This window comes from Schistocerca serialis, chromosome 3, assembly GCF_023864345.2.
Source record: "Schistocerca serialis cubense isolate TAMUIC-IGC-003099 chromosome 3, iqSchSeri2.2, whole genome shotgun sequence".
In the NCBI taxonomy this organism is placed as follows: domain Eukaryota; kingdom Metazoa; phylum Arthropoda; class Insecta; order Orthoptera; family Acrididae; genus Schistocerca; species Schistocerca serialis.
Genome location: NC_064640.1, coordinates 32,635,751 through 32,658,463, shown reverse-complemented (window position 1 = coordinate 32,658,463; position 22,713 = coordinate 32,635,751).

Genomic DNA, 22,713 nt, shown 5'->3' with positions numbered 1-22,713 from the left:
CGGTGCTCGCAGTGTGTGATCAGTGTCGTCGTCCCGTGTGGCTCTCATTGCTGTGATAAGCGTTTTTAATTGTACTCTTCGGGCCACCAGTGTTTATCTGCTCGTCTTCGTCAAGTGTCATTTTAATTATATGTGGAAATTATATAAACGTCCCTTGTGAAACTATCCCTTTTTTGTATATTTTAACGCCCATTGTTTCCCCTTTTCATGTGAAAACTTCATCTTTTATCTCCATAGTTTACGTACGTACCGTTACTCCTTTGTTGTTTTATGTAGTCTCTTGGCTGAAGAGCAGTGAATTGTGCTGCTGCCAGCCCACATCTGCCCGCATGAGCAGGGATATGAAATAACAACTAAGGGAAAAAAGAAATGTAACACATAATTACTTCTGACTGTTTTTTCAGAGAATTTTTTTTTCTGTGCTCAAGCGCAACTTTCGTATATTATGTAATAAATGAGGAAGAATAGATGCAAATATAAACAACACGATTCTTGTAACATTTTGCCTCTTTGGAAAGGGAAGACGTTAACTTACGTCCTTACTAGTACTAATAGCTGCATTTACAGACGAAAACATATCACTTAGTTGCAATGACATTGTTCGCCTGACCAGAAATACCAGTTAGCAGATAATTAGATTTATTGTACATGTAAGTGCCTCCAGTTGTTACTTACGATTAATTTACGTTGATAAATGACAGTTAGCCTTGACTGATGCAATACGCGAATTCGTAAACCACAATCAAACTCTGCTTTAAGCTTCGTTTACCGGGTAATAGATTCTATAGAAAAGACAGAAACGGGAAAGCTGCAAATAACGTAAGCCATACAGTTTAGCAATTACTCTAATATCGCTTCTCGGCCTTTTGGCTAAGATCAAATTTTTTTTTTTCTTTATTGTTATTTTCAAACCCGTACAAACAGGCAGGCTGTCAGCAGCATGGTACGCCGCTCTTCAGCCGTAGAGGAGATAAAGAAAGAACAAAAAGAATACACAAATGTGACATAACGGTGGGTAATAAAACAGTAGACACATAAAGACAAACACGGAGCCGTTCACACTCGACGATAATTCACTACAAACTGTTGTCACGATGCACTAACACTGAAGATGGCGATGGCACAGGTGAACGATGGAGTATGACGGGAACACTGAACACTAAACATGACGGCACTCACGAGACACTGATGGCGATGATCTCCGGCGCGCGAATGTCCACTCAGCGTGTACGAGTCCGGTTACCTGCCAAGAGAGGAGGTGGAGGAGGAGGAAGGGGAAATGGGAGAGGGGAGAGCAGAGATGCCATGGGCAAAGGAGAGAGGGGGAGGGAGGAAGGGGGAGGGAAGCCCGGAGGACAGGGTAGGAGGGAGGGGGGGAAAAGAAAGAGAAGGGAAGGGAAAGGGGGGGAGGGAGGGTGCCTGAAGGAAAGGACACAGGAGGTGGGGGGGAGGATCAAAGTTGATAGGAGGGGTAGATGCAGGGGAGGAGGACATCATCAGGGAGGGGGAGCTGGCGGAAGCCACCTTGGGAGAGGGTAAGGAGGGTGGAGAGATGGAGACCGGGTGGAACGTGGGAATACAGGCACGGCAGCGGGCGGGGGTGGGAGAGGATCGGGGACACGAGCGGGTGAGGAGGATCAAGTTTACGGGAGGTGTACAGGATCCGTATCCTTTCAAGGAAAAGGAGGAGGTGGGGGAAGGGGATGAGATCATACAGGATCCGCATGGGGGAGGGGAGACGGATGCGATAGGCAAGGCGGAGAGCATGGCGTTCAAGCATTTGGAGGGATTTATAGAAGGTAGGGGGGGCGGAGATCCAGGCTGGATGGGCGTAACAAAGGATAGGGCGGATGAGGGATTTATAGGTTGTGAGGATTGTGGAGGGGTCCAGACCCCACGTGCGGCCGGAAAGGAGCTTGAGGAGACGGAGTCGGGAACGTGCCTTGGCTTGGATCGTCTGGAGATGGGGAGTCCAGGAGAGGCGACAGTCGAGGGTGACGCCAAGGTACTTAAGGGTGGGAGTGAGGGCGATAGGACGGCCATAGACGGTGAGATAGAAATCAAGGAGGCGGAAGGAAGGGGTGGTTTTGCCTACAATGATCGCCTGGGTTTTGGAGGGATTGACCTTGAGCAACCACTGGTTGCACCAAGCGGTGAACCGGTCAAGATGGGATTGGAGAAGGCGTTGGGAGCGTTGCAGGGTGGGGGCAAGGGCGAGGAAGGCGGTGTCATCGGCAAACTGGAGGAGGTGGACGGGGGGCGACGGCGGCGGCATGTCCGCCGTGTACAAAAGGTACAGAAGGGGGGAGAGGACGGAGCCTTGGGGCACACCGGCGGAGGGGAAAAAGGTGTAGGAATCTGTGTTATGGATGGTGACAGAGGAAGGACGGCGGGAGAGAAAGGAACCGATCAGACGGACGTAGTTAATGGGAAGGGCAAAGGTTTGGAGCTTGAAGAGGAGACCGGAATGCCAGACGCGGTCATAAGCGCGTTCGAGGTCAAGGGAGAGGAAGATTGCGGTGCGACGGGAATTAAGCTGTTCGGAAAGGAGATGAGTGAGGTGAAGGAGAAGATCGTCGGAAGAGAAGGATGGCCGAAAGCCACACTGGGTGACGGGAAGGAGGCGGTGCTGGCGGAGATGCTGGTGGATGCGGCGGGTGAGGATAGATTCCAGGACCTTGCTGAAGACCGAGGTAAGGCTGATGGGACGGTAGGAGGAGACGGCGGACGGCGGTTTGCCAGGTTTAAGGAACATGAGGATACGTGAGGTTTTCCACAGGTTGGGGTAGTAACCGGTGGACAGGACTACATTGTAGAGCCTGGCCAGGGTGGAGAGGAAAGAGACAGGAGCTTCACGAAGGTGACGGTAGGTGGCACGATCGTGACCAGGAGCGGTGTTGCGTTTTGTGCGGAGTGTATCAATGAGATCCTGTGTAGTGGTAGGGGCATTTAGTTCCGTGTGTGCAGTGTTGTCCAAGTACTGGAAACCAGGAGCGAGGGGAGGGACAGAGGTGTCAGTTCGATCGCGGATATCCGGGAAGAGGGAGTAATCGAACTGGGGATCGTCGGGGATGGAGAAAACATCGGAGAGGTAGGAGGCAAAGTGATTGGCCTTACTAAGGGTGTCAGGGAAGGGGTGATCATCGTGGAGAAGAGGATAGTAGGGGGAGGGTTTAGTTCCGGTAAGGCGACGGAAGGTCGACCAGAACTTGGACGAGTTGATTGGTAGGGTTGCATTTAAACGGGTGCATGTCTGTCGCCAGTCCCGGCGTTTCTTAGCCGCGAGCAAATTACGAACGTGTCGCTGGAGTTGCCGGTGGCGTCGTAGTGTGTCCGGGTCACGCGTGCGGAGGAAGGCACGGTAGAGACGACGGGATTCACGGAGGAGGAGAACGGCCTGTGGGGGTAAGGTAGGACGGTGGGGGTGGATGGCGACAGTAGGAACGTGGGCCTCCACGGCCTCAGACATGGTCTGCTGGAGAAAGGAGGCGGCATGGGTGACATCGTCAGGGTGGTGGTAGGTGAGAGGGTGGCTATCGACCTGGGTGGAAAAGGTATCCCGGTAGGCATTCCAGTCAGCTCGGGAATAGTCGTGGACATACTTAGGGGGAGGATCAGTACGAAGGTCGGGGCGAGGGCGACGACCGTCTGAAATGGTGAGGAGGACAGGGAGATGGTCGCTACCAATAGGCTCCAGGACATCCACCGTTATGCGGCCAAGGAGGTTGGGGGAGGATAGGATAACATCAGGAGTGGAGTTGGATTCGGGACGGGTGTGCTGGGGGATGGGAATGAGGTCGCCTTGAAGGGAGGAGAGGAACCGATGCCACCACCATAACTGGGCGGCGGAACGACTATGGATGTTGAGGTCAGCGGCAATCACGTAGGAGGAGAAGGTACGGTCAATGTGGGAGAGGAAGTCGAAGGGAAGAGGAGTGTTGGGGCGAACATAGATGGTCGCGCAGGTAATGGTAAGGCCGGGGAAGAAGACACTAAGGATCAGGTGTTCGGTGGGGTCGGGAAGGAGAGGTTGGAGCCGAACGGGGATCTGGCGGTGGTGCCCAATGGCAACTCCGCCACGCGCAATCGGGAGGGGATTATCGGAGCGGTGGAGGAGGTAGGGCGAAGTGTGGACTGTGTGGTGGGGTTGCAGGAAGGTTTCATTGAGGAGGAACGCAGCCACGCGGTGGGTGGCAAGGGTGTGCAGGAAGAGGTTTTTGTTGGCGGGAAGGGAGCGTATGTTGTTGAAAAGGATACGTTGCTGTCGCGCCATGACAGGGATTTACAAGATCAAAGTGTAGTATCTGTTCTTATCAGCTTAATGCTGGGAAGGTCGGATACAAAACACTAGATATGCGATGTATTTTCTTTAGTCATTGGTCTCCCAATGCCCGATTATGACGAAGCTGCAGCGGCGGCTCCGGAACATGGCCAGCCTTGCTGTGATCGCTTCTCGGCCTTTTGGCAAAGATCAAAGTGCCGACACGCTCTGCGACGTCAACCGCGTCGCCACGAGTGCCGAGCGCAAGTTCGGGAGGTGAAGGCAGCACGCTGCCGACGCCGGCCGCCGAACGCGTCGCTCCGGCCAGAGGCGCAGTGTCCGACAAAGGCCGCAGCTCGCCGCTGCCCGCGTCGGCCATCCCACCCAGTGGCGTACGCTGGCCACGTCGTGCGGCTACCGCAGGCGCCTCCCGCCCGCCATCTGTCGGGAGCGTGGGTACCGGCCTGGGACTGCCGCCCGCATTCACTACGCCGCCAACAGGTGGCACTGCGATGCGGGTGGTCAGTGGCAGGCAGGTTGCCTCGTTTGCCGCGATCGTTGGTGTTGTCATTCACGGCACAGCCGCGCCGCTGGTTGACGCACCAAAGGCCGCGCGCCCGGAGGATGCACCGGATGGTGTGGTGCTTGTGCGGTCGCAGACGTACACGCGCCGCGTTTCCTCTGCCCTGCCGGCGGCTACGTCGAGTGACGCCCGTCACTCCGTCTCCGCTCAGGCAGGGAGTACTATTAATCAAAAAGCTCCTGTTACAGATAATGAGTGGCACGTAGTCACCCCACGGAGGGACAGACGCAGTGCTGCAGGACGCAGACCACCGCCCCCGGACCGACGGCGCATCATACCGCCCAGTCTGCGTAACAGCGGCCCGGGGCGAACCGGCGCGTCCGGTCGGCCGGCGCGAGCTACAGCCCGTGTTTCTCGCGCCAGCGGCGGGCCGCTGGCGACCGCCGGGCCACCTGTTGGCGGCGCGGCGAACACCAGCCGCGGTGCGCCCGACCCGAGCGCCAGGCCGGCGCAAGCTACACCGGCCCCTGCTGCTACCGCTGCGCCACCTGTCACCAGCGCGGCGATCGAAAGCAGCACTGCGCGGCCGACGCCAGATGGCAGCACGGCCCCACCACCGACCCAGACGACGGAGCAGCGCGACGTGAACGGAGGGACTGCAGCTGCATCTCCGAGACGTGGCAGCAAGAAGAGGAGATGCCGACGACGCCGTAACAACCGTCCCAGTCCTGATCCTCCGCCGCAAAACTCCCGTCCTTCACCAGACCTGACAGACCCCCCTGTACTCTCCGAACAGGGCGCAACTGAGGCAGCTCCGCCCCCCCCCCCCTTTACAGGCCGACGCTCGGCTAACGGAGAGGCAGCGGCGCTGGCTGGCGGCCCTGGAGAGCGTCCACAACCAACCGTGGGACGCATTAGTCGCGGTCGTCGAGGACTTCATCGTCGAGATCGCCGAGACGAAGCCACAACGCCAGGCAGCCGGAGATCGACAGGACGGGCCACCAGCAGCAGCGCACCGCGGCCGGGGCCGCGCCGACGCTGCTGCCAATCCCACTCCCCCTGCCCCTACACGCGGCCGTGGTGGGCAGCGCGGTGGACGTGGCGCACGGCGTGCAGCGGCCGCCGAGCGTCGGTACGATGCGAGCGCAGCATCTGAGATTCAGAAGCTGTATTGTGAGGACCGGCGCAAGGCGATGCAGCGCGTCCTTGGTGGGACGTCACCGTACTGCCAAATCGATGGCAGCGTGCTCACGGAGCACTTTAAAAAGATCTATGCTAAATCTGACTTCTCTGTTTCAGATGCACCAGCTGCTGTCCCGGCGCAGGGGAGGCCAAGCATGCTTTGCCTGGCTTGATCTGGCGAATGCTTTCGGTTCAGTGCCTCACGCTCACCTTCTTGGAGTACTGAGCAGGATGGGACTGCCAGAGCAATTGCACCATCTAATTGCCGACATGTACAATGGTTGCTCCACCCGCGTCCGTACATCTGACGGACTAACGGAGGAGATAGAGATCCAGGCGGGGGTCAAGCAGGCCTGTCCACTGTCACCCATCGTCTTTAACCTCGCGCTCGAACCGGTACTTCGCGCCGCAACCTCGCTCAGAAATGAGTGTGGTATTCCGCTTAGCGGCGTCAGTGTGAGCGCACTGGCGTATGCGGACGATATCGTGCTTCTGGCGCGGGATTCAGAGGCGATGCAGACGCTCCTCAATGTTGTGGGTGAGGCGGCGACGTGGGCCGGGCTTACCTTCAAGCCGTCGAAGTGTACCACGCTTCACATCCGCCGTCGGCAGACACTAGGCTCGGTATTCGCCCTGCAAGGGGGAGAACCAGCCGTGCTCGGTGCGGGTGACGCCTACCTCCATCTCGGCTTTCCCACCGGGTACAAAATCTCGCAGACGCCAACGGATGCGATCGCGGCAATTCGACGCGACTTGCAGCACCTGGACGCTTCCCTGCTGGCTCCCTGGCAGAAGATTGACGCTGTGCGTGTCTTCCTCCTCCCTAGGCTTGACTTTGTCATGCGGGGCGGAGCGGTACGCAAGGGGCCGCTATCTGCACTCGACAAGGCAGTGAAAGCGGCTATCAAATCTTGGCTGTTCCTCCCACAGCGTGCGTCCACTGAACAGCTGTACCTCGCGCTGGGAGAGGGAGGATGCGGCCTGACGCCGCTCGCGGACGCTGCGGACATCTCGACGATCGTCCATGGCTTCCGCATGCTGCACTGCGACGACGCCACCGTCCGCGACATCGCCTGGGCCACTCTATCTACGGCCGCGCGCCGCCGACTGGGGAGGGAGCCGAGTCGACCCGACTTGGCCACCTACCTTAGCGGCAGCACTGAGGGCGACCTCGCACGTGACGGAGGTGACATCCAGTCACTCTGGACACGCGTCAGGAACGCCACAAGGCGCCTAGCGCCGCGTGGCGTCACCTGGCGCTGGAGTGAGCTGCTTTCTGAGTTGCAGGTGGAGGTCAACGGCCGACCCGCCATCGCTGACGACGCGGAACACGGCGGCATCGGAGGGGTGACGCAGCCGGCCACGGAGGGGGCGGCGCCTGGGACTACACGACACCTCGAAGATGGCGGCGATGGACCGCAGCACGATGATGACAGCGTGGGACGCACCGCCAACACTGGCGTCGAGCATGTCCGGGTGGGAGGGGGCGCCAAACGTCTTCTCTCGCGGACACTCCGCGAGTGTCTGAGGCAGCGCCTGCGTAACACCCTACTCAGGAAACCGGACCAGGGGAAGGTGTTCGAGTGCACCAGGGAGTCCACAGCGTCCAACCACTTCATGGCGGGAGGCAAATATACGCGCTTCGCAGACTGGCGCTTCATACATCACGCCAGGCTCGGAGTCGTGCCTCTCAACGGCTGCCGCCGTTTTGATGGGCGGGCAAACAACAACAAAACCTGCCGACGCTGTGGCCACAACAACGAGAAGCTCCCACACGTGATTAACGCGTGTATGGTGCACTCAGCAGCCCTGCAGTATCGCCACAACGCGGTCCTCAACCGCCTCGCGACAGCAGTCGCTGGGCGGCCAAGGAGAGGAAACACTGCTGTTCCTGACATCAGGATTAACCTAGCCGTCATAGGGGACAGCAGGCGGACAGAGGGGAGAAGTCCGGCTGTGTGTGACCCGCCTGCGTGCGTGGCACACCAGCCGCTGGCAGCCGTGCATGTGCAGTGTGCTGTCAGGGCATGGAGATGAATGGAATAAAACAAAATAGATCCTAAAACTAGCCCCAAACCTTTCCCTGTCTGAAATAACTAAGGCCGCGCCTATCGCGGGATTAATCTTAAGGTAACATACTTAAGCATCCGCGCCTAACGCAGCCTTCCAATATTTAAGTAGTGGGCTTAACCCACGAGTTCGAGTAAGATTCAATTACGTAAGTGCGGTTACAACCGTTTTACTAAGTTTAATTCTATCTAAAATTAATAAATCTGTAAAACTCGCAGTGCATATAGTCATGGATATTCTTTCTAAAATTTATACTTCGTAAAATTGTAACTAAATATTATCACGAAAAATAAAATTCGTTCTTCCCTTCTTTTCGCCGCAGATTTCATATGATCTGCGGCTTCCAAAAATTTTAAACGACATTGCTAGCGACATGTACCGAATTCTACCATCTACGACATATAAAAACAATCCGTTACGCTAATTAAATGGGTACAATCTTTTTTCTGCATTCGGTAATAATTGTGTACGTTCCCAAGGGAACTGGTACGCTTACCGGTTTTGATTGTAAGCAATTTCTTATGACATAACGCATGTAGTTATTCTGCGTAAGCTTGTAGATTTTTATTTTCTGTGTCTTAGCTAAGAAGTAACGGTAGCGCCGCACAGCGGTCATACAGCGAAGTACTTCGCCGCCAGCCCAGCTGTAGAGATGGCGTGGCTAGTTAGCCGTGCTAACGTCAGACATGTGCCGAGTGGTGGAGTGGTGGATACGCGAAAGTTCTTCGTTGCGGTATTCACTTTAGTGCGCAACAAACTTTGTTACTAACTTAAATTTCATTTAAATTAACCTCTTGTTATTATCTTCCATTGCATCTTTGACTCTGAAATTACGGTACACTGTCATTCATCTGCATCTGATTTTAACGAGTCTCCGCTTCGGCATGAGCGGTGCAGAAATTGGCTCCAGCTGTGTGAGCGCTTCTTTCGTACAAAATTTACGCTCTTGTAATACTGTAATAACTGCAGCCAGCGTTTCCATGCACAATTAAATCTTAATATACCGGAATACATTCAGTTATGAACAAACATACACAGTCAACGGAAAAACATACAATATCAGAATTAGATGTTTTATTGTGATGCAGTTTACTTTATTTTAAAGTAATGTCAGACAACCAGTTTTCCCGAATTCCCCCCCCCCCCCCCCACGCCACCCTCGGTAAACGTCGCAATAGACTGGGGTAGATCTGCATGTAGAGCTGCTGAGCTAGCAATCCCTACGCCCGCGTATTTCCTCGACCTAAAATACATGCCGTTAGAAAGTTAACCCTCAACAGTGCAGTCAACCAATGAGAATTGAGCTACCATCAACCAATGATACCGTACGGCGCGAATCGACTGTAAATTAATTTTTGGCGGCTACAAAACATTAATTGTGCGATCGGAGGAAGAAAAGGTATATTCGTTACGAACCGGTGGGAGTTGCAGAAAGTACAATTCGTGCCAGTTCGGCAAACCGTGAAACTTTATTGTTTGTGCCTCCTTTTATGCCCAAAAAACCATAATATTCAGAGATATTTAATGTTGTGTGTTTGCTTGTTGATACTGTAATGTGGAATTGATTAGATCTCTGAATATGAAGTAAATGTCAGGTGAAAAGTAACGTCTGGGGCAGTGTAAACATCGTGCATTAGTGAAAAATATGAGAATTCATACCACCACAAAACGAAGATTCGACATGAACCTTAATACAGTAGGGTATTTTGTATATGTATGCCTGACTTGATATTGTATGGTGGAAGACATTAAAACCTTGGATATAGTGTGTTTGCAGCGTAGGGCGGTTTTTTTTCCCCATAACTCCTGCAAAAACTTTTGAATTTGTGCCCTCTGTAAATTTGGTTAATTTCTAAAAGGCTGCTGACAAAAAAATATCATTGATGGATACTTTAACTGTGCATCACTAGTATATATACAACTGCGGATGAAATGTGTGTCAATTCTAGGAATTACCAGGTGTAGATACGTAATATCGGTTTATTAGTTATCGCTATTACAATCGTGAAGATGGGAAAACACAGAAAAGCACACACAAAAAAGAGGAAAAAGTTCCAAGCAAGATTATTTACCAATCGCCTCAATTTGATAATTTCACTAAGTATCTGCAAATTTCACTAATCCCATCTTTGGACACGGTCTATTGAAATGTTCACTCATAGTAGGTTTTGTTGAATATCTCCCTCTCGTTTCTCATAGGTGATGTGTTGAAAATTCAGATGTGTTTCGTTGAGCAGCTGATGTATGAAATCATATTCAGTATTGATATGCTTCAATCCACTAAGTTCCCACTTCGCTAATAGACACATGCATGGTACAGTGTTCAGTTGTCATAAATATTTTAAATTCTTCAAGAAGATCCTTCAGCCTCAGGCTGTTGCCAAAGCAACAAACAGTATTTCCAAATGCCTGGAATATGTATGCTGTTGTAGACATTCAGTCTTCTTCACTTGCCCAGTCAGAGACGAACATTTGAATTTCCATTTTTGTGACACAGATGAATGTCAAGTGTTCCTTTAATATACTTAATTTTGACTACTTCTTAGTATTAGTGATTTTCCAGCAACTACAACATAATCTACATGCAGTAGCAAATAAGTACCGTATTATAATCATCAGGGTTTTCAGCAGAGAGACATCTATCAACTTCAGATTTTCAAATGCTGATCTTCTTTATTAAACTGTCAAATTTAAAGTTCTAAGTTCTTGGTGCCTGCTTCTGCCCATATAAAACATTGATGAGTTTGCATAAAAGTCCTTCCTTACTCTTTACAACTTGAAGAACTTCTGTATAAATTTCTTCAGTCAGTTCTCCATGCAGGAATGCTTTTTGTACAGTCATTTGTTCCATAAATAAATCATATTCATTCACCGGACTAACAAAAGTTTTCACTGTTGTGAGTCAAGTAACTGGAGCATATGTCTCCTCATTGTCTTGTCGTTTTACCTGAACACAACCTTTAATAACTGAAGGTGCCTTATATTTTCCAGTATTTTCAGATGCATCCCTTTCTTCCTTGAACACCCACATACTGTTAATGACACTCTTATTTGCTGGAAGTGGTGCATAAGTACCAGTTCCATTAGATGACAGGAGTCCAAGGGAAATACGGAAGCGTCCGATTCCACCCGTCTGCTTTGGCCCATGACGTCACAAATATGGCGGAAACGACCATATGGCGCATATAAAGTCGTTACGTACACATTATGAGGACGAAAATACATCGAAAAACAAACACACAAACGTTCCACAAAAAGCCTAATGCCACTAACGGGACAAGCGCGGGAAATAGGGGGTTTTTGGGTGGGGACAAACTAAATATAAACAAATTTAGACACCCACCCCTATACAAAACCACGCAAAACGACGAAAAAACAGACATCACAGAACTCCCCAAATACCACTAAACACAATATCATCTGGAATCTGACACTTCCCTTGACCTATATAGCTCAACAGCAGCTCTCATAAATTGGAATCGAACTCTTCCCTTGACCTCTTATCCTGACGACATCTCCACATACAGCTGTCCCTGGTCTGATTTTTTTTTTTTTTCTTTATTGGAATTTTTATCACCTTACATAAGGCGGGCTGTCAGCAGCTGAGTACGCCGCTCTTCAGCCTTGAGAGTTACAAGAAGTAATAAATGGAGGGGACACAGAGAATACAATCAAAAATGGTGGGCAAAACAATGTGGACACCAAAAAACAAAAAAACACGGAGCCGTTCACGCCTGACGAGAAAAACAACACTGACACTAGTCGACACGGCGCACAAAACAGGGTTGACGGCGATGGTACACGTGAACAGTGGCGGTGTTTCGGCGAACAAACACTAAACACAAACGAAGGCACACACACGAGACACCAATGGCGATGACCTCCGGCGCGCGAATGTTCACTATGCGTGTGCGAGTCCGGGGACCTGCCAAGAGAGGAGGAGGAGGAAGGGGAGTGGGAGAGTGAGAGGGGAGATCAGAGATGCCACGGGCATTGGAGAAAGGGGGGAGGGAGGAAGGGGGAGGGGAAACCCGGGGGAAGAGGAGTGGAGGGAGGGGATGTGGGAAAAGGAAAGAGAAGGGAAGGGAAGAGAAGGGAGGGAGGGTGCCGAAAGGAAAGGACACCGGAAGAGGGGGGTGGGGCAGGGTCAAAGTTGATAGGAGGGGTAGATGGAGGGGAGGAGGGCATCATCAGGGAGGGGGAGCTGGCGGAAGCCACCTTGGGAGAGGGCAAGGAGGGTGGAGAGATGGAGACCGGGCGGGACGTGGGAATACAGGCGCGGCAGCGGGCGGGGGTGGGAGAGGAGCGGAAAGACGAGCGGGTGAGGAGGATCAAGTTTACGGGATGTGTACAGGATCCGTATCCTTTCAAGGAAAAGGAGGAGGTGGGGGAAGGGGATGAGATCATACAGGATCCGTGTGGGGGAGGGGAGACGGATGCGATAGGCGAGGCGGAGAGCATGGCGTTCCAGGATTTGGAGGGATTTATGAAAGGTAGGGGGAGCGGAGATCCATGCTGGATGGGCATAACAAAGGATAGGGCGGATGAGGGATTTATAGGTGTGGAGGATGGTGGAGGGGTCCAGACCCCACGTGCGGCCGGAAAGGAGCTTGAGGAGACGGAGGCGGCAACGTGCCTTGGCTTGGATTGTCTGGAGATGGGGAGTCAAGGAGAGGCGACGGTCGAGGGTGACGCCAAGGTACTTAAGGGTGGGAGTGAGGGCGATGGGACGGCCTCCCTGGTCGGAGACGCCGGAACTTTACGTAAGCCTCATTTCTTCACGACATACTGAACACGACTTCATCCAAAAATCCGAATAGTTGAAGAAATTTCATTAGAGACAACGCACTGTCCCCCATCATAGCCGACGACCGAAAACTGTTAACCCTGTCAGTCATATGCATACCTACCAAAGACATAAAAAAGCAATTTACCAAAATTCACACACGATGCCACACTCGCAAACTAAACCAAAAACATCACCTAACACACCACCAGAGAGCACCACCGATCGCATCAAAACAACACTTACAAACACGCCACTCTCACAAACTAAATTCCGCGCCGTCGTGAGTCACACACCACCACAGCCTTACGTCACGGGTCAAAGCCGACGGGTGGGATCGGACGCTTCGGTTGACTTTTGTTGTTTTTGTCTGTTTTTCTTTCTCATGGTGACACTTAACATCTTCAGAATCTGTGGTAAGTTATTCACAAATGCTTCTGCATTCAAGGGTAACACCACATGGTCTTCAAAGTATCTAGGTTTTCTTGTTATTCTATTACTTTTCTGCAGCGGTTCCTGCTTCCTTCACTACCTCTGAAGTGAAGGGCTCTGAGTTATCTTCAACAGTTTGTTCAGTATCCTCAAGATTAGTTTCATTCCGATGGTGTTGTCGTCTGCTATATTCTGTGTTATGTTGTCCATTTGAAAAATCTCCTTAAAGATACAGTCATCACTACTGTCACCCTCAAATAGAAACTTACCTTCTTCAACAATTACATCATTACATATGCAATCTTGTATTGTTTGGAACACTACAATCTGTAACCATTTGGGCAATATCTCATCATGAAGTATTCTAATGACCTGGTGCCAAACTCACTCGCCCATAGTTCCTTTGGAATGTGCAAGTATGCATCACACCCAGACATACATAGTTCCTTCAAATTTGGCTTCCTTCTATACCATAGCATTGCTGTAATTTCTCCGTGTATAGCTGAAGTTGGAATGCAGCTAATGATAGAAACAACTGCCAGTACCATTTCTGACCAAAGTTGCTTTCCAAGTTTGCATCCAATGAAACTTTTCAACGATAGTATGATGTGTCGTTCTGCCACTCCAGTTTGCTGAGGTGTGTACCTTATGGTTAACTAGAGCTGCATTCCAATTTCTTCAAAGAATGTTATCATGTCATTTGAAGTGCTTTAACAACCATTGTCACATCTAAATCTGCTGATTTTCTTGTTAAAATGAGCAATAGTTATCCCACAGAGTACTTTAAATTAATGAAACACTTGAGGCTTTGACAGAAGAGAGTAAGCTGTTGTAAAGTGAGTACAGTCATCAGTGAAAGTCACTATTTATTTTCCATAAAAAGAAACAGTCATTATAGGACCAAGCACATTAGTATGTATCCATCCAAATGGTTGTCTGGCTCACACGGGACTGAATATCTGGTAATGGTGTCTGTTTACCATCCGTGAAGGTCAAACATTTATCTATGGATTTATAAAACTTTACGATAATGCTCGGTCCATTCCCAATGCTAGGTAATTAAATTTCTTTAGATTCTCAAGGTTCAAGTGTCCTAAGCATTTATGCCACAGCTCTACACCACTGTCGGAAACACAGCCACAGTAGTTAAAACTCTTAGTATGTTTGAATGAAAGGGTATACATGCCTGAATCTCTTCTTTGAGCTACAACTTTATTACCCTTTCAAATTGAATACACTGAATTTTCCAAAACAATGTAGTGTCCAGTCATCTCTAGTTTACACACTGACAAATTATTTAGTAAACTTGACACTGTAAGAACGTCTTTTATTTTTATTTGACACTTCTTTCCAGAAACAATGCTTTAAATATCAACTACTACAACATTTCTGGCAATCAAAATTGCATCTGTTTTGGCAACCTTTATTCTATTGGATTTTCCAGTTTGTCACATGCATCATAGGAACAGATTCATTAATTAAATGTTTAATGCCACAAGTTCAGAAACGACTCTACTTTGCTATCTGCAGAACCTCCAGTAACAGCTGAGAAAGAAAAATTATTTTCACTTCCACCTATCTCTCGCACGTTCTTTGCTACATTTGCAGAATTGTTACTTTTATGCTTTTCCAACAATTTAACTGAGCATTGTGCACTAACATGAACTGGTTTCCCAAATATGCAACAAATATATTTAGACTGAGCTTTGGTTGAATCATACATACCTTTAGACTTGGCTGTCACTTGATACTTCCTTTGATGTTGCTGACAGGTAAAATATGTCAAAAAGTATGACTAGTAGGCCTGTAATCACTGTTCCACTGTCAATGTCACTCTGATTCAAATAATCTTTATCTTTGCTTCGTCATGTTATCTTCTACAGAACAGCCTGAACCTCCTGAAATTTGTGGATTATTATTTCTTGTTGATTACACCCTACTCTGAGGCTTAATGCAAGGAAAGGAAAGGAAAAATTAATTTTACTGTACTGTGGGAGAAGTATCATTGATCAATGCATCAGTGCTGCCATCTGACGCTCTGTTGTTCCTGCTTTCGGCATGCAAAACAGATTCATGTTTCAGTCCAAGTGTGTATGAGTGAATCTCATGTAGGACCTACATGCTACAAAAATATGCATAGCTCAAAAACTTGAAACATCAGATTTTTTTAATTTGTACCTGTGCACCATGAATCCATTATCCATAGATGAGTGCCTGTCTTCAGTTTTTGGTGTGAGATTCTAGTAATGTGCAATTGGTTGCACATTTAGATAACAGACAAAGAATTAACAACCATCACGTGTGGGTGGAAAAATAAGCAAACAATGGAAACTCCAGGTTGTAATATCAACAATATAAGGTAAAGGACAGATTGCTGTGAACCATAAAGATGACATATTGAGCTGCAGATAGGCACAACAAAGGTTATTACACACTTTACTTTCTGCCAAAGCCATCTTCTGAAAGGGAAACACACACAAGAAAATACACATCACACACACACACACACACACACACACACACACACACACACACACACACACGACAGGCACCTTTTACTGGAGAAGGCTTTGACTGAATTCTGAAAATGCAAACTCTTTTTATTGTGCCAGTCCACATGTTATCTTTACTGTGAGTAGCAATCTGTCCTTTTCCTTACATTGTTAGTGGAAGAATAAGGATGGGTTGGTGACAAGTGCTGGTAGAGGTGACACAAACATGATGTTGGCTTTTGGATACTCAAGGTCATTGTATTTTCTATTGGAAGTGAGGGACCACTTCATAGCAGATTCATATGTAGGACAAAAATTGCCACGGACTCAAACCTGAAGAAGATTCATGTGTGCCAGAAGGTTTATGCAGTTGCAAGATTTCATGCAGTTGTAGGCTGTCAGCACTTTACTGTTATGTTTCATTGATCCTATGTGCCCCAATGGAAAAATCATTTAACGTATAGTAGTTTTGACAGTTGAAAAGGAAATATTGCTAATCATAGGCCACATATTTTACCAAAAGTCAGAAACTGATGACACATGGTTTTACAGTGGCTGAAGATCGTGTCATTTAAACATTGCTTTAGAAGTAAGAATGAACCTCTACAAGATGCAGTAAGCATCATGAGTGCTGTTTTACACCACAAAGTGTGAACTCTCCCATGTTTGATGTTTAGTATGGTCATACTGTTGTTCCAAAAGTACAAACCATTGCAGCATCATTTCCTGTCCATGCTGCATGTCTATCCTCTTGCTCCTTTTTTTGCCTCTACTTTGGGGAACATGTCTGGAATGTTTTTGGACATGAGTTCTGCATTTTCAGTAGCTGATATCAGAACAGTCTCTCCACTGTTTTTCGTTCCTTTTTTTCTTTCTTCATTCCCCTTCTCCTGCCCCTCCTGCGCTTCAGCGTTTGAGGTTCTTCTTCTTCTTCTTCTTCCCTGTGCACTCCTGAAGGCCAGCCCACACATCTGACACAAAACAGATGACTGGGTAACGCATATGTCCTGCCCCAGGTTGACTGGTGAGTTTTGCACATACCCCCTGTTACAGGCCAAGCCCAGGGAAAGGTGATTGCCTAAGTTGTTCAATTTGGTCCCTCTGTCAGATGTTCAGGAGGTGTGAACTATCACCTAAGGTGTGAGAGGGTCTCCTAGTTGGAAGGAGCATGCCATCTGAGATGCTGGCAGTCCAGGGGATTTTCACACAATGAGCCAGTCACCTTCTTCACAGCCAATGTCTACTAAACATAAACTGAATGAGGCTAACGATTCAAAGACTCTCCCAGCTGTTCCTTGTGTTTTCACATACTGAAGACAGTCAGTCCTTTCCTAAGGTAAATCCATTTATTATTCAGAAAAGTGTTGATGAAGTTGCTGGCACTGTGCAATGTTGTTCTCGTTTACACAATGTCATTTTGCTTTGGGAGACTACTTCTGATTCTCAAGCACAACAACAGCTTGCAGCTTCACTCATCCATGGCTACCCTGTTCGTGTGGAGGCCCATAAAATGGTGAAATCTTTCCATGGTGTTACTGACCCTAGGCTGCTCAGTGGCCTGACCAAGGCAGAAATCCAGACATTCCTCTCTGATCAGTGTGGTGTTGCAGTCCATTGGGTGATGAAAAAGGTAGATGCATCCTTAGTGCCCACACACAGTCTCTTTGTGACTTATGATAAAGTTGTGCTTCCATCAAAGATCAAAGCAGGTTTTGAAGTCATCACATTTCGACAGTACAGTTCAAACCTGGCACAGCTACCAGTGTCATTGTTACAACCACACTTGCACGTCCTGACGACAACTGGCCAAGTGTGTAACCTGTGGTAGGGATACTCATAAGGGCAATTGTCCACCTTCTTCTCCCCACTGTATCAACTGCAATGGCGATCATGCCACCTCCTCTCAAGATTGTCCCATGTATCTCAATGAGTAGGTTGTCTAGGAGATCCAGGTGAAGGTAAAAGTGCCTTTACCTGTTGTTCGCAAGTTGTTGGCTAGTCGTAAACTCTATGTTCTACCATCTGCCACTTACAGTACTGTTCTGGCTGATTCTCGTTCCATGAAGGACATGGCCATGCAAACATGTGACACAAAATTCAGCACAATGGTTGTAATATCTCTCTGTCACGGTAGCATCCTCGTCTCTTCCTCCTCCAGCTGTGCAGCAAGCCACCAAAGTTTCACTGCATGGGGCAATGTCACCTGCTACACAACCAGCGGGCCAGAATGGACAGAGGGAATACTCCCACAAAGACTCTCTATGTCCCTCCAGCCAACTAACATCTGAGTCTTCCCCTGCCAACTGGAAAGGCTCCAAGAGGTCAAACAAAGGCATATGGTCATCTCCTTCACCATCTCGGAGATCCTCTTTGATGGTGTCACCACATGAAACACTCACTCACCCAGCCAGCCTACATGTTGCCGGTGCACACTGCCAACCTTTTTCTGGCCTTGACTGTGGAGACTGAGAGAAGGAGAATGCCAACACATCTGCAGACCTCATGGAGCCAGATCTTCTAGTCTCTGTGCCATGTAGCAGTGAGTCATCAACAGCTGGCACTCGGCAGCTGCCGGTATCGCATCCCTTCATTTTCCCCCCCTCCCCTTTCCTCATCATGACTCTCATGGAATGTTTGTGGCCTTCAATCCAATGAAGAGGACTTGTGGCTGATCTTCGAATCACAGTGTCTGTGTGTTCTCTGCCTCCAGGAAACAAAGTGGGGTCACGATGATAGCTTTCACCGGCCGCATTTCTTTCTGGTCTACTTTGACTTTCTCCTGATGGCATTCCAGCTTGTGGAGGAGTCATGCTGCTCATCCAGGATGACATTCACAGTCAACCCATCTCCCTGACTAACCTGCTTCAACTTGCAGTAGTACATATTTTCCTTCCTCACCTCATGTTTTCCGTTCGTATCTTTTACATCCCTCCATCATTCATTGTCATCAGGGCAGACTTCCTCCAACTTATTGGGCAACTCCCTCACCCATTTCTGCTGCTCATTGACTTTAATGTGCACCATCTCCTTTGGAGTATTCCCAGGTGGCCTGATGGCTGACCTTCTCAATCAACTTCACCTCATCTGCCTTAACATAGGAGGATGCACGTTCCTTTCAGACACCACACACACTTATTCCCATTTGGACATCTCATTCTCCACTGTGCAGCTTCCGGTCATCTCAAATGGTCCATTCTTTCTGACGTGTACTTGAGCAACCATTTCCTGTGTGCTGTCGGTGTGCTGATTTCTATCCCACCTATGTACATATGTGCACACCCAAATGGCAGCTTTCTAAGGCCAACTGGAGGTTTTACTCCTCCCTAACGACCTTAAATGAAGCGCATTACCCCAATAGTGATGACCAAGTAGAATATCTTACAAATGTTATCCTTACCACCACAGAATGTACCATTCGTTGCACTTCCTCTTTATTGCATCATGTCCAGGTCCCTTGGTGGACTGGGGTGTGCCAGAATGCTATTCGCACATGGAGACATGCTCTCCATGGTTTCAACTATCATCCTATGATGGCAAACTCCATTCAATACAAACAGTTTCATGCACAGAGTCATTGCATTCTTTGGGTTAACAAAAAATCTAGCTGGATTTCATTAACTAGTTGTTTACAGTTCCACTCCCTCTTTCATCATGTGGGCCAACCTCCAACAGCTTTCTGGGACCAAGATCCATTTCCTGATTTATAGCATGACAGTAGCAGCCAATGTCATTGTGTACCCTATTGCTATCTCAAACACCTGAGGCCAATAATTTGTGGAGATTTCAACCTCCTCACACTAACACCCTGCCTTCCTCCATCGGAAATGAGTGGAGAAGGCTTGGGGAATACCAGTATCTTCTCAGAATGGTGAGAGCTACAATGCCACCTTTACTGTGCTGGAGCTATATCTTGCTCTCATTTCATCTCAATCCTCCATCCCAGGGCTGGGCGACATTCACATTGAGATGTTGCAGAACTTTTCTCTTATGGGCAAGCACTTCCTCCTTCACACATACAATCACATCTGGGCAGAGGTCATGTTTCCCAGACACTGGCATAAAGCCGCTGTCATACCCATACATAAGTCCAGCAAAGACAATCACCTTTCTTCTAGTTGTAGCCCCATTTCTCTCACGAGCTGTGTTTGCAAGATGGTGGAACATATGGTTTGTGCCTGGCTGGTATGGTGGCTCGAGCCTCAAAATTTTCTGACCACTGCGCAGAGGGGATTTTGAGTACGCTGTTCTCCAGTTGACTATCTCGTCATTTCCTCCACCCATGTCATAAATGTTTTTTTGCTGAAACACCAGACAGTGGCTGCCTTTCCTGATTTGGAGAAAGCCTATGACTGCTGCTGGAGGACTGGTATCCTCCATATTCTCCACACGTGGAGCTTCTGTGGCCACACGCCCTGTTTCTTTCAGGAATTTTTAAAAGCCCATGTTTTCATGGTACCTGTGGGTTTTGCCTTGTCAGACACCTTCATCCAGGAAAACTGTGTGCATCAGGATCCTGTGCCGAGCTTCATCCTTTTTGCTATCACCATTAACGCTATTATGGCTTGTCTCCTGCCAAGCATCTCCAGACCCCTTTCAGTTGATGATTTTGCCATCTATTACAGTTCTCCACAGGCTTGCCTTCTTGAGCAGCATCTTCAGCGATGTCTCATTCATCTTTGCACATGGAGCATTGATAGTGGCTTTCACTTGTTTGTCAACAAAACAATTTGTATAAATTTCTGGTAGCTCAATTGATTTCTTCCACTGTCTTTACATCTTGGGCCTGTTGCTCTTCCACTCATTGAAACTACGAAATTTCTGCAGCTCATGATCCATAGGAAACGTTCTTGGTCCTCCCACGTGTGTTATGTACCGGCCTTCTGTACGTTGTCTCTCAATATGTCCTGTGTGTTCTCAGCTGTACTTCCTGGGGAACGGATCAGACCACCCTCCTCCATTTGTACCGGTTCCTTGTCCATTCAAAACTATACTATGGGGTTTTTGTTTATCCATCTGCACATCTGCCCATCTTACGCTGTTTCAATACAGTCCACCATCTTGGCATCCGTTTGGCCACTGGCACCTTTTACACTAGCTTGATCGAGAGTCTGTATGCAGAAGCTGCCTAAATACCACTGTCAAACCACTGTGACCTCCTCCTCAGCAGATAGGCAAGTCATTTGTCTGTCACACCAGGCCACCCATCCTATGCCTCCTTCTCCAATGTCTCCTTTGATCCTCAGTATGAGGTGCATCCCTCCTCTCTGTTACTTCCTGGAGTTCACTTTTAGCACTTGCTCCAGCAGCTTAACTTCATGCTACCTGCCACTTTCCTGATGGGTGTGAAACTCCTACCACGCTGGCTTTGTGCAGTGTCTTGCGTTCACCTTGGCCTTCATTCACTTCGTGAAGACAAGACTCCAGCTTCACTCTATCGCCATAAGTTTCAACACTCCCCTGGAACTTGGCAATAGTACCTTTCTGTACGCTGATGGCTCTCAGACTGACCACCATGTTGAGTGTGCCTTTGTCACTGGCACTGACGTTTTTCAGTATCAGCTTCCAGAACAGTGTTCAGTATTTTCACCAGAGCTCTTCACCCTGTGTAGGGCCATGCAGTACACATCCCGCCTCTCTCTGTGCCATTCAGAGCCTTTGTGTGTGGTACATTATACATCCTTTAGTGCGAAGTCCCCAGGAAAGCTATCACTTTCTCACTGTTGATGGAGCCACTTTGATGTTTATGTGGGTTGCTGGTCATGTTGATCTGATGGGAGACAAGGCTGCTGATGCTGTTGCCAATGCTGCAGTCCTCGTACCTAAGCCCGCTAGCTGTTCCATTCCCTCGAATGATATCTGTGTTGCCGTCTGTCAGCAGGTAATGGCACATTGGACTCATCACTGGTCCTCCTTTCATGGGAACAAGCTCCAGGAAATTAAACCTCTCCCAGCGGCTTGGACAACCTCATCTCGGCCATCTTGCTGTGAGATCATTTTAGCTAGGTTGCCGGCCGGCCGCGGTGGTCTAGTGGTTCTAGGCGCTCAGTCCGGAATCGTGGGACTGCTATGGTTGCAGGTTCGAATCCTGCCTCGGGCATGGATGTGTGTGATGTCCTTAGGTTAGTTAGGTTTAAGTAGTTCTAAGTTCTAGGGGACTGATGACCACAGATGTTAAGTCCCATAGTGCTCAGAGCCATTTGAACCATTTTAGCTAGGTTGCATATTGGGCATTGTGTTTTTAACCATCACCATTGTTAAGTGGTGCTCCACCACTTTGTGCTCATTGCCCTCAACCTTTGACGGTTTGCCATTTCCTGACAGAATGCCCTTTTATTAATCACTTACGTTCCAATTTATGTTTGCTGTCTGAGTTACCAGCTGTTTTGGTGGATGACATGTGGGCTGTCGACCGCATTTTACTTTTTATCTGTCGTAGCAATATGGCGAAGGAAGTTTAGTCTTCAGTTTATCACCTCTATTTCTCTATGGCGTATTTTATGGACCTTTCTACAAGTATCTGCCTTTAGCTGTCTTTCCTTTCGTTGGTTGGGCTTAACATGTAGTCGCTTTTAATTCCACTTTTAATGCCTTACAATAAGACAAAAACAATTTTTTTTTTTTTTTTACTTTATTGTTATTTTAAAACCTGGACAACAGGCAGGCTGTCAGCAGCACACTACGCTGCTCTTCAGCCATAGAAGACACAAGCAGCAAAAACAGTGAGAAGACACATAAGTCACAGAGCGGTGGGCAATAAAACAGGAGACACATAGAGACAATCACGGAGCTGTTCACACTCGTCGATAATCCACACTGCTAGCTGATGAGATGACGCACAACCACTGAAGATGATGATGGCACTGGTGAACGATGGAGGAGACGGTGAACACTAAACACTAAACACTAAACACACAAAACACTGATGGCGGCGACCTCCGGCGCGCGAATGTCCACGTAACGTGTGCGA